Source organism: Camellia sinensis, unplaced genomic scaffold (genome assembly GCF_055761805.1).
Source record: "Camellia sinensis isolate YWXY unplaced genomic scaffold, ASM5576180v1 Unanchor6, whole genome shotgun sequence".
Classification (NCBI taxonomy): Eukaryota; Viridiplantae; Streptophyta; class Magnoliopsida; order Ericales; family Theaceae; genus Camellia; species Camellia sinensis.
The window spans coordinates 14,070,001-14,082,500 of NW_028129474.1; positions in this window are offsets into that span (position 1 = coordinate 14,070,001).

Here is a 12,500-nt window from a genome sequence, read left to right on the forward strand (position 1 = left end):
ATGCCATGCCACGGCCTCGGCCCGCATGCCTTGCCACGGCGTTGCCCAACATGCCACGCCACGGTCTCGGCCCGCATGCCATGCCATGCCACGGCCCGCATGTCTTTGCCACGGCGTTGCCAAACATGCCATGCCACGGCCTCGACCAGCATGCCATGCCACGGCGTCGCCCAACATGCCATGCCACGGCCACGGCCCGCATGCCATGCCACGGCCTCGGCCCGCATGACATGCCACGGCCTCGGCCCGCATGACATGCCACGGCCTCGGCCCGCATGCCATGCCACGGCCTCGGCCCGCATGCCATGCCACGGCCTCGGCCCGCATGCCTTGCCACGGCCACGGCCCGCATGCCATGCCACGGCCTCGGCCCGCATGCCTTGCTACGGCGTTGCCCAACATGCCATGCCACGGCCTCGGCCCGCATGCCTTGCCACCGCGTTGCCCAGCATGCCATGCCACCGCGTTGCCCGTGGTGCCATGCCTTAGCCTTGGCCAACATGTCGAGCCACGGCCTTGGCCAACATGTCGAGCCACGGCCTCGGCCCGCATGCCTTGCTACGGCGTCGCCCAACATGCCATGCCACGGCCTCGGCCCGCATGCCTTGCTACGGCGTCGCCCAACATGCCATGCCACGGCCTCGGCCCGCATGCCATGCCACGTCCTCGGCCCGCATGCCATGCCACGGCCTCGGCCCGCATGCCATGCCCCGGCTTCGGCCCGCATGCCATGCCACGGCCTCGGCCCGCATGACATGCCACGGCCTCGGCCCGCATGCCATGCCACGGCCTCGGCCCGCATGCCATGCCACGGCCTCGGCCCGCATGCCTTGCTACGGCCACGGCCTCGGCCCGCATGCCATGACATGCCACGGCCCGCATGTCTTGCCACGGCGTTGCCAAACATGCCATGCCACGGCCTCGGCCCGCATGCCATGCCACGGCGTCGCCCAACATGCCATGCCACGGCCTCGGCCCGCATGCCTTGCCACCGCGTTGCCCAGCATGCATTGCCACCGCGTTGCCCGGCTTGCCATGCCTTAGCCTTGGCCAACATGTCGAGCCACGGCCTCGGCCCGCATGCCTTGCTACGGCGTTGCCCAACATGCCATGCCACGGCCTCGGCCCGCATGCCTTGCCACCGCGTTGCCCAGCATGCCATGCCACCGCGTCGCCCGGCGTGCCATGCCTTAGCCTTGGCCAACATGTCGAGGCACGGCCTCGGCCTGCATGCCTTGCTACGGCGTCGCCCAACATGCCATGCCACGGCCTCGGCCCGCATGCCATGCCACGGCAGCGGCCCGCATGCCTTGCCACGGCGTTGCCCAACATGCCATGCCACGGCCTCGGCCCGCATGCCATGCCATGCCACGGCCCGCATGTCTTGCCACGGCGTTGCCAAACATGCCATGCCACGGCCTCGGCCCGCATGCCATGCCACGGCGTCGCCCAACATGCCATGCCCCGGCCACGGCCCGCATGCCATGCCACGGCCTCGGCCCGCATGCATTGCTACGGCGTTGCCCAACATGCCATGCCACGGCCTCGGCCCGCATGCCTTGCCACCGCGTTGCCCAGCATGCCATGCCACCGCGTTGCCCGGCGTGCCATGCCTTAGCCTTGGCCAACATGTCGAGCCACGGCCTCGGCCCGCATGCCTTGCTACGGCGTCGCCCAACATGCCATGCCACGGCCTCGCCCCGCATGCCATGCCACGGCCTCGCCCCGCATGCCATGCCATGGCCTCGGCCCGCATGACATGCCACGGCCTCGGCCCGCATGCCATGCCACGGCCTCGGCCCGCATGCCTTGCCACGGCGTTGCCCAACATGCCACGCCACGGCCTCGGCCCGCATGCCATGCCATGCCACGGCCCGCATGTCATGCCACGGCGTTGCCAAACATGCCATGCCACGGCCCCGGCCCGCATGCCTTGCTACGGCGTCGTCCAACATGCCATGCCACGGCCTCGGCCCGCATGCCATGCCACGGCCTCGGCCCGCATGCCATGCCACGGCCTCGGCCCGCATGCCATGCCACGGCCTCGGCCCGCATGCCATGCCACGGCCTCGGCCCGCATGACATGCCACGGCCTCGGCCCGCATGCCATGCCACGGCCTCGGCCCGCATGCCTTGCCACGGCGTTGCCCAACATGCCATGCCACGGCCCGCATGTCTTGCCACGGCGTTGCCAAACATGCCATACCACGGCCTCGGCCCGCATGCCATGCCACGGCGTCGCCCAACATGCCATGCCGCGGCCACGGCCCGCATGCCATGCCACGGCCTCGGCCCGCATGCCTTGCTACGGCGTTGCCCAACATGGCATGCCACGGCCTCGGCCCGCATGCCATGCCACGGCCTCGGCCCGCATGTCTTGCCACGGTGTTGCCAAACATGCCATGCCACGGCCTCGGCCCGCATGCCATGCCACGGCGTCGCCCAACATGCCATGCCACGGCCACGGCCACGGCCCGCATGCCATGCCACGGCCTCGGCCCGCATGCCTTGCTACGGCGTTGCCCGACATGCCATGCCACGGCCTCGGCCCGCATGCCTTGCCACCGCGTTGCCCAGCATGCCATGCCACCGCGTTGCCCGGCGTGCCATGCCTTAGCCTTGGCCAACATGTCGAGCCACGGCCTCGGCCCGCATGCCTTGCTACGGCGTCGCCCAACATGCCATGCCACGGCCTCGGCCCGCATGCCATGCCACGGCCTCGGCCCGCATGCCTTGGTACGGCGTCGCCCAACATGCCATGCCACGGCCTCGACCCGCATTACATGCCACGGCCTCGGCCCGCATTACATGCCACGGCCTCGGCCCGCATGACATGCCACGGCCTCGGCCCGCATGCCATGCCACGGCCTCGGCCCGCATGCCATGCCATGCCACGGCCCGCATGTCTTGCCACGGCGTTGCCAAACATGCCATGCCACGGCCTCGGCCCGCATGCCATGCCACGGCGTCGCCCAACATGCCATGCCACGGCCACGGCCCGCATGCCATGCCACGGCCTCGGCCCGCATGCCATGCCACGGCCTCGGCCCGCATGCCATGCCACGGCCTCGGCCCGCATGACATGCCACGGCCTCGGCCCGCATGCCATGCCACGGCCTCGGCCCGCATGCCTTGCCACGGCGTTGCCCAACATGCCATGCCACGGCCCGCATGTCTTGCCACGGCGTTGCCAAACATGCCATACCACGGCCTCGGCCCGCATGCCATGCCACGGCGTCGCCCAACATGCCATGCCGCGGCCACGGCCCGCATGCCATGCCACGGCCTCGGCCCGCATGCCTTGCTACGGCGTTGCCCAACATGGCATGCCACGGCCTCGGCCCGCATGCCATGCCACGGCCTCGGCCCGCATGTCTTGCCACGGCGTTGCCAAACATGCCATGCCACGGCCTCGGCCCGCATGCCATGCCACGGCGTCGCCCAACATGCCATGCCACGGCCACGGCCACGGCCCGCATGCCATGCCACGGCCTCGGCCCGCATGCCTTGCTACGGCGTTGCCCGACATGCCATGCCACGGCCTCGGCCCGCATGCCTTGCCACCGCGTTGCCCAGCATGCCATGCCACCGCGTTGCCCGGCGTGCCATGCCTTAGCCTTGGCCAACATGTCGAGCCACGGCCTCGGCCCGCATGCCTTGCTACGGCGTCGCCCAACATGCCATGCCACGGCCTCGGCCCGCATGCCATGCCACGGCCTCGGCCCGCATGCCTTGGTACGGCGTCGCCCAACATGCCATGCCACGGCCTCGACCCGCATTACATGCCACGGCCTCGGCCCGCATTACATGCCACGGCCTCGGCCCGCATGACATGCCACGGCCTCGGCCCGCATGCCATGCCACGGCCTCGGCCCGCATGCCATGCCATGCCACGGCCCGCATGTCTTGCCACGGCGTTGCCAAACATGCCATGCCACGGCCTCGGCCCGCATGCCATGCCACGGCGTCGCCCAACATGCCATGCCACGGCCACGGCCCGCATGCCATGCCACGGCCTCGGCCCGCATGCCTTGCTACGGCGTTGCCCAACATGCCATGCCACGGCCTCGGCCCGCATGCCTTGCCACCGCGTTGCCCAGCATGCCATGCCACCGCGTTGACCGGCGTGCCATGCCTTAGCCTTGGCCAACATGTCGAGCCACGGCCTGGGCCAAACTTGCCATGACACGGCCTCGGCCCGCATGCCATGCCACGGCCTCGGCCCGCATGACATGCCACGGCCTCGGCCCGCATGCCTTGCTACGGCGTCGCCCAACATTCCATGCCACGGCCTCGGCCCGCATGCCAAGCCACGGCCTCGGCCCGCATGACATGCCACGGCCTCGGCCCGCATGCCTTGCCACGACGTCGCCCAACTTGCCATGCCACGGCCTCGGCCCGCATGCCATGCCACGGCCTCGGCTCGCATGACATGCCACGGCCTCGGCCCGCATGCCTTGCTACGGCGTCGCCCAACATGCCATGCCACGGCCTCGGCCCGCATGCCATGCCACGGCCTCGGCCCGCATGACATGCCACGGCCTCGGACCGCATGCCTTGCTACGGCGTCGCCCAACATGCCATGCCACGGCCCCGGCCCGCATGCCTTGCCACCGCGTTGCCCGGCATGCCATGCCACCGCGTTGCCCGGCGTGCCATGCCTTAGCCTTGGCCAACATGTCGTGCCACGGCCTCGGCCCGCATGCCATGCCATGCCACGGCCCGCGTGGCTTGCCACGGCGTTGCAAACATGCCATGCCACGGCCTCGGCCCGCATGCCTTGCTACGGCGTCGCCCAACATGCCATGCCACGGCCTCGGTCAGCATGCCATGCCATGGCACCGCCTTGTCCAGCACGCCGTGCCGCAGCGTTGGCCAGCATGCCTTGGCCGGCATGCCATGCCAATGCCTTGGGCCAACATGGCGTGCCACGGGCTGGGCCATGCCGGTCCGTTGCCCGGCATGCCACGGCCGTGGCGGCATGGCAAGCCACGGCCTCGGCCAGCATGCCATGCCCCGGCCTCGCCCAGCATGCCATGGCACGGTCTTGGTCAGCATGCCATGCCATGGCACCGCCTTGTGCAACGTTGGCCAGCATGCCTTGGCCGGCATGCCATGCCAATGCCTTGGGCCAACATGGCGTGCCACGGGCTGGGCGAGCATGGCATGCCACGGGCTGGGCGAGCATGCCACGCCACGGCCTTGGCTAGCAGCAAGGCATGCCACGGCCTCGGCGAGCATGCCATGCCATGCCAAGGCCAAGGCCAAGGCCAAAGCCAAGGCCAAGGCAGTGGGCAAGGCCAAGTCCCTGTGCAAGGCATGGCCAAGGCCAAGGCCATGGCATGCCACCGCCTCGATCGATCTTTTTGAACATGATTCTTTTATAATCTTACCCAAACCGTGCAACACAATTAAAAATGCACTACAATCAATTTTAAATGTCATTCCCTATTTTTTTGCAATTTTTCTGGAGCTTTTCGAATTTTTAAAGCCCTTATTTGGCATAAAAAAATCAAAATAAAATAAAAAAAATGAAAAAAATAATTTAATAATTTCTATAATTACTAGTGAATCATCCTTTAATTATGGGAATTTTTCCATAATTTTTTGACCATTTTTATTAATTTTTATTATTTTTTAAGTATTAATATCGAAATAAATTAAAATAAAATATTTTCGGTAAAAAAATATTTTTTTTAATTTTTTTTATGGTGTATTAAATTATTTCCTACAACTTTCATGTTGAAAGTTTTGGCAAAAAACCATTACTTTTTAAAAAAACCCCATTATGACTCCTCGAACATGCTTGATGTTTCCTCCTGCCAGACTGAAAAGGGCTTAACAGGCTATTATAAGGGGGGGGCACCTCCCTTGCCCAGGGCAAGGCAGTGGCAGGTACGCCCCATGTTGGGCGCGGCCTGGGCTGCGGCCTTGGGTTACATGCACTGCGGCTCGACCGCGGCCTGGGCTGCGGCCTGGGGCGGCTCGGCCGCGGCCTTGGGCGGCCTGGACCGCGGCCTTGGGCGGCCTTGCGCGGCCTGGGCGCGGCCTTGGGCGGCCTGGGCGCGGCCTTGGGCAGCATGGCGTGGCATCCGCGCGGGCGTGGGCGGCCTGGCATGCGCGCGGCATGGGCAGCACGGCATGGCATGCGCACGGCCTGGGCGGCCTGGCATGCAGCCGGCCTGGCATGCCCGCGGCATGGGCAGCACGGCATGGCATGCGCACGGCCTGGGCGGCCTGGCATGCAGCCGGCCTGGCATGCCCGCGGCGTGGGCAGCACGGCATGGCATGCGCACGGCCTGGGCGGCCTGGCATGCAGCTGGCCTGGGCAGCACGGCATGGCATGCGCACGGCCTGGGCGGCCTGGCATGCAGCCGGCCAGGGCAGCCTGGCCTGGCATGCCCGCGGCGTGGGCAGCGTGGCCTGTGCGAATACCGCGCGCGTGGTCTTTTGACCACGGTGCGCGTGTTGCGCGCATGGTCGCGCACGCCTTTGCACGCCTTCGCACGCAACGCACGTCTAGTGATAAGAACCGCAGCCAAGGCAGCCCAGCCCCAAGGCCATGGCCAGCAGCATGGCATGCCACGGCCAAGGCAGGCCAGCCAAAGCCAGCAGCATGCCATGCCAAGGCCAAGGCCAGCAGCATGCCATGCCACGGCCAAGGCAGCCCAGCCAAAGCCAGCAGCATGCCATGCCAAGGCCTAGGCCAGCAGCATGCCATGCCACGGCCAAGGCAGCCCAGCCAAAGCCAGCAGCATGCCATGCCAAGGCCAAGGCCAGCAGCATGCCATGCCACGGCCAAGGCAGCCCAGCCAAAGCCAGCAGCATGCCATGCCAAGGCCTAGGCCAGCAGCATGCCATGCCACGGCCAAGGCAGCCCAGCCAAAGCCAGCAGCATGCCATGCCATGGCCTAGGCCAGCAGCATGCCATGCCACGGCCAAGGCAGGCCAGCCAAAGCCAGCAGCATGCCATGCCAAGGCCTAGGCCAGCAGCATGCCATGCCACGGCCAAGGCAGGCCAGCCAAAGCCAGCAACATGCCATGCCAAGGCCAAGGCCAGCAGCATGCCATGCCACGGCCAACGCAGCCCAGCCAAAGCCGGCGGCAAGCCATGCCAAGGCCAAGGCCAGCAGCATGCCATGCCACGACCAAGGCTGCCAGCCAAAGCCAGCCGCATGCCTTGCCAAGGCCTAGGCCAGCAGCATGCCATGCCACGGCCAAGGCAGCCCAGCCCCAAGGCCATGGCCAGCAGCATGGCATGCCACGGCCAAGGCAGGCCAGCCAAAGCCAGCAGCATGCCATGCCAAGGCCAAGGCCAGCAGCATGCCATGCCACGGCCAAGGCAGCCCAGCCAAAGCCAGCAGCATGCCATGCCAAGGCCTAGGCCAGCAGCATGCCATGCCACGGCCAAGGCAGCCCAGCCAAAGCCAGCAGCATGCCATGCCAAGGCCAAGGCCAGCAGCATGCCATGCCACGGCCAAGGCAGCCCAGCCAAAGCCAGCAGCATGCCATGCCAAGGCCTAGGCCAGTAGCATGCCATGCCACGGCCAAGGCAGCCCAGCCAAAGCCAGCAGCATGCCATGCCATGGCCTAGGCCAGCAGCATGCCATGCCACGGCCAAGGCAGGCCAGCCAAAGCCAGCAGCATGCCATGCCAAGGCCTAGGCCAGCAGCATGCCATGCCACGGCCAAGGCAGGCCAGCCAAAGCCAGCAACATGCCATGCCAAGGCCAAGGCCAGCAGCATGCCATGCCACGGCCAACGCAGCCCAGCCAAAGCCGGCGGCATGCCATGCCAAGGCCAAGGCCAGCAGCATGCCATGCCACGACCAAGGCTGCCAGCCAAAGCCAGCCGCATGCCATGCCAAGGCCTAGGCCAGCAGCATGCCATGCCACGGCCAAGGCAGCCCAGCCAAAGCCAGCAGCATGCCATGCCAAGGCCTAGGCCAGCAGCATGCCATGCCACGGCCAAGGCAGCCCAGCCAAGGCCAGCAGCATGCCATGCCACGGCCAAGGCAGCCCAGCCAAAGCCAGCAGCTTGCCATGCCAAGGCCAAGGCCAGCAGGATGCCATGCCACGGCCAAGGCAGCCCAGCCAAAGCCAGCAGCATGCCATGCCAAGGCCAAGGCCAGCAGCATGCCATGCCACGGCCAAGGCAGCCCAGCCAAAGCCAGCAGCATGCCATGCCAAGGCCAAGGCCAGCAGCATGCCATGCCACGGCCAAGGCAGCCCAGCCAAAGCCAGCAGCATGCCATGCCAAGGCCTAGGCCAGCAGCATGCCATGCCACGGCCAAGGCAGGCCTGCCAAAGCCAGCAGCATGCCATGCCAAGGCCAAGGCCAGCAGCATGCCATGCCACGGCCAAGGCAGCCCAGCCAAAGCCAACAGCATGCCATGCCAAGGCCTAGGCCAGCAGCATGCCATGCCACGGCCAAGGCAGCCCAGGCAAAGCCAGCAGCATGCCATGCCAAGGCCAAGGCCAGCAGAATGCCATGCCACGGCCAAGGCAGGCCAGCCAAAGCCAGCAGCATGCCATGCCAAGGCCAAGGCCAGCAGCATGCCATGCCACGGCCAAGGCAGCCCAGGCAAAGCCAGCAGCATGCCATGCCAAGGCCTAGGCCAGCAGCATGCCATGCCACGGCCAAGGCAGGCCAGCCAAAGCCAGCAGCATGCCATGCCAAGGCCAAGGCCAGCAGCATGCCATGCCACGGCCAAGGCAGCCCAGCCAAAGCCAGCAGCATGCCAGGCCAAGGCCTTGGCCAGCAGCATGCCATGCCACGGCCAAGGCAGGCCTGCCAAAGCCAGCAGCATGCCATGCCAAGGCCAAGGCCAGCAGCATGCCATGCCACGGCCAAGGCAGCCCAGCCAAAGCCAGCAGCATGCCATGCCAAGGCCTAGGCCAGCAGCATGCCATGCCACGGCCAAGGCAGCCCAGCCAAAGCCAGCAGCATGCCATGCCAAGGCCAAGGCCAGCAGCATGCCATGCCACGGCCAAGGCAGCCCAGCCAAAGCCAGCAGCATGCCATGCCAAGGCCTAGGCCAGCAGCATGCCATGCCACGGCCAAGGCAGCCCAGCCAAAGCCAGCAGCATGCCATGCCAAGGCCAAGGCCAGCAGCATGCCATGCCACGGCCAAGGCAGCCCAGCCAAAGCCAGCAGCATGCCATGCCAAGGCCTAGGCCAGCAGCATGCCATGCCACGGCCAAGGCAGCCCAGCCAAAGCCAGCAGCATGCCATGCCAAGGCCAAGGCCAGCAGCATGCCATGCCACGGCCAAGGCAGCCCAGCCAAAGCCAGCAGCATGCCATGCCAAGGCCTAGGCCAGCAGCATGCCATGCCACGGCCAAGGCAGCCCAGCCAAAGCCAGCAACATGCCATGCCAAGGCCAAGGCCAGCAGCATGCCATGCCACGGCCAAGGCAGCCCAGCCAAAGCCAGCAGCATGCCATGCCAAGGCCTAGGCCAGCAGCATGCCATGCCACGGCCAAGGCAGGCCTGCCAAAGCCAGCAGCATGCCATGCCAAGGCCAAGGCCAGCAACATGCCATGCCACGGCCAAGGCAGCCCAGCCAAAGCCAGCAGCATGCCATGCCAAGGCCTAGGCCAGCAGCATGCCATGCCACGGCCAAGGCAGCCCAGCCAAAGCCAGCAGCATGCCATGCCAAGGCCTAGGCCAGCAGCATGCCATGCCACGGCCAAGGCAGCCCAGCCAAAGCCAGCAGCATGCCATGCCAAGGCCAAGGCCAGCAGCATGCCATGCCACGGCCAAGGCAGCCCAGCCAAAGCCAGCAGCATGCCATGCCAAGGCCTAGGCCAGCAGCATGCCATGCCACGGCCAAGGCAGGCCTGCCAAAGCCAGCAGCATGCCATGTCAAGGCCAAGGCCAGCAGCATGCCATGCCACGGCCAAGGCAGCCCAGCCAAAGCCAGCAGCATGCCATGCCATGGCCTAGGCCAGCAGCATGCCATGCCACGGCCAACGCAGGCCAGCCAAAGCCAGCAGCATGCCATGCCAAGGCCTAGGCCAGCAGCATGCCATGCCACGGCCAAGGCAGGCCAGCCAAAGCCAGCAGCATGCCATGCCAAGGCCAAGGCCAGCAGCATGCCATGCCACGGCCAACGCAGCCCAGCCAAAGCCGGCGGCATGCCATGCCAAGGCCAAGGCCAGCAGCATGCCATGCCACGACCAAGGCTGCCAGCCAAAGCCAGCAGCATGCCATGCCAAGGCCTAGGCCAGCAGCATGCCATGCCACGGCCAAGGCAGCCCAGCCAAAGCCAGCAGCATGCCATGCCAAGGCCTAGGCCAGCAGCATGCCATGCCACGGCCAAGGCAGCCCAGCCAAAGCCAGCAGCATGCCATGCCAAGGCCAAGGCCAGCAGCATGCCATGCCACGGCCAAGGCAGCCCAGCCAAAGCCAGCAGCATGCCATGCCAAGGCCAAGGCCAGCAGCATGCCATGCCACGGCCAAGGCAGCCCAGCCAAAGCCGCCAGCATGCCATGCCAAGGCCAAGGCCAAGGCCAGCAGCATGCCATGCCACGGCCAAGGCCAAGGCCAAGGCAGCCCATCCGAAGCCAGCAACATTCCATGGCAAGGCCAACGCAGCCCAGCCAAAGCCGGCGGCATGCCATGCCAAGGCCAAGGCCAGCCGCATGTCTTGCCACGGCCTTGTCCCGCAGCGTGGCGTGCCTTTGCCTTGGGCTAGAACATCGCATGCCACGCCCTTGGCAAGCAATCCTGTCCCTCGTGTAATTGCCATTTGGTTTGGCTTTGACTTACGTATATGTTGCCCTGCGAAATGCTTGTCCCTCGGGTAATAGCCGTTTGGTTGCCTTTGACTTGCGAACCCGTTGCTAGTGCTTTCCCCAGTGGAAGCTTGTTGGGAAAAGTATGTCCCTCGGAAGTTGCCTGTTGCGTTTGTTATTTGCATTCGAGCTATCCGATGCTTGCTGGGTTTCTCTAAGAGTTTTTGCACGTTCGTCGGGCTTTTTAATTATTTATTTACTCATAAAAATTATAATAAAATAAATTAAAAATAAAAAAATAATTAAAAAAATTACTATAATTACTAGTGCCTCATCTTATAATTGTTGGAATTTTTCTAGAATTTTTTGAGTATTTTTAGTAATTTTTATTATTTTTTAAGTATTAAAATTGAAATAAATTAAAATAAAATATTCCGGTGGCCAAATATTTTTTTATAATTTTTTTTATGGTGTATTAAATTATTTCATACAACTTTCATGTTGAAAGTTTTGGCAAAAAACCATTACTTTTTAAAAAAACCCCATTATGACTCCTCGAACATGCTTGATGTTTCCTCCTGCCAGATTGAAAAGGGCTTAACAGGCTATTATAAGGGGGGGGCACCTCCCTTAAGGCTGGCCAGCATGGCCAGGCCACAGGCCACGCCTATGCCTAGGCGGGCGCTTGGCACATGCCATCGCTTGGCTTGTGGCATTGGCTTGTGGCATCGAAACTACATAGCCAAGCACGGGATGCGTCGAGTGGCTGCCCGCGGCGGTGGCGGTGGCACGTTGGCCTAGGCCAGCATGCCATGCCACAGCCTTGGCCAGCAACATGGCATGCCAAAGCCTTGGCCAGCAGCATGCCATGCCTTGGCCTTGGCAAGCATGTCATGCCACGGCCTTGGCCAGCAGCATGCCATGCCACGGCCTTGGCCAGCAGCATGCCATGCCCCGGCCTTGGCCAGCAGCATGCCATGCCACGGCCTTGGCCAGCAGCATGCCATGCCACAGCCTTGGCCAGCAGCATGCCATGCCACAGCCTTGGCCAGCAACATGGCATGCCAAAGCCTTGGCCAGCAGCATGCCATGCCTTGGCCTTGGCAAGCATGTCATGCCACGGCCTTGGCCAGCAGCATGCCATGCCACGGCCTTGGCCAGCAGCATGCCATGCCACGGCCTTGGCCAGCAGCATGCCATGCCACAGCCTTGGCCAGCAACATGGCATGCCAAAGCCTTGGCCAGCAGCACGCCATGCCCCGGCCTTGGCAAGCTTGTCATGCCACGGCCATGGCCAGCAGCGTGCTATGCCCCGGCCTTGGCCAGCAGCTTGCCATGCCACGACCTTGGCCAGCAGCTTGCCATGCCCCGGCCTTGGCCAGCATGTCATGCCACGGCCTTGGCCAGCAGCATGCCATGCCACGGCCTTGGCCAGCAACATGGCATGCCGCGGCCTTGGCCGACAGCATGGCATGCCGCGGCCTTGGCCGGCAGCATGCCATGCCGCGGCCTTTGCCGGCAGCATGCCATGCCGCGGCCTTTGCCAGCAGCATGGCAAGCCCAAGCCTTGGTCAGCAGCAGCATGCCATGCCAATGCCTTGGCCAGCAGCATGCCTTGCCACGGCCTCGTCCAGCAGCATGGCATGCCACGCCACGGCCTCGGCCATCAGCATGCCTTGCCACGGCCTCGGCCATCAGCATGCCTTGCCACGGCCTTGTCCAGCAGCATGGCATGCCCGGCCTTGGCCAGCAGCATGTCATGCC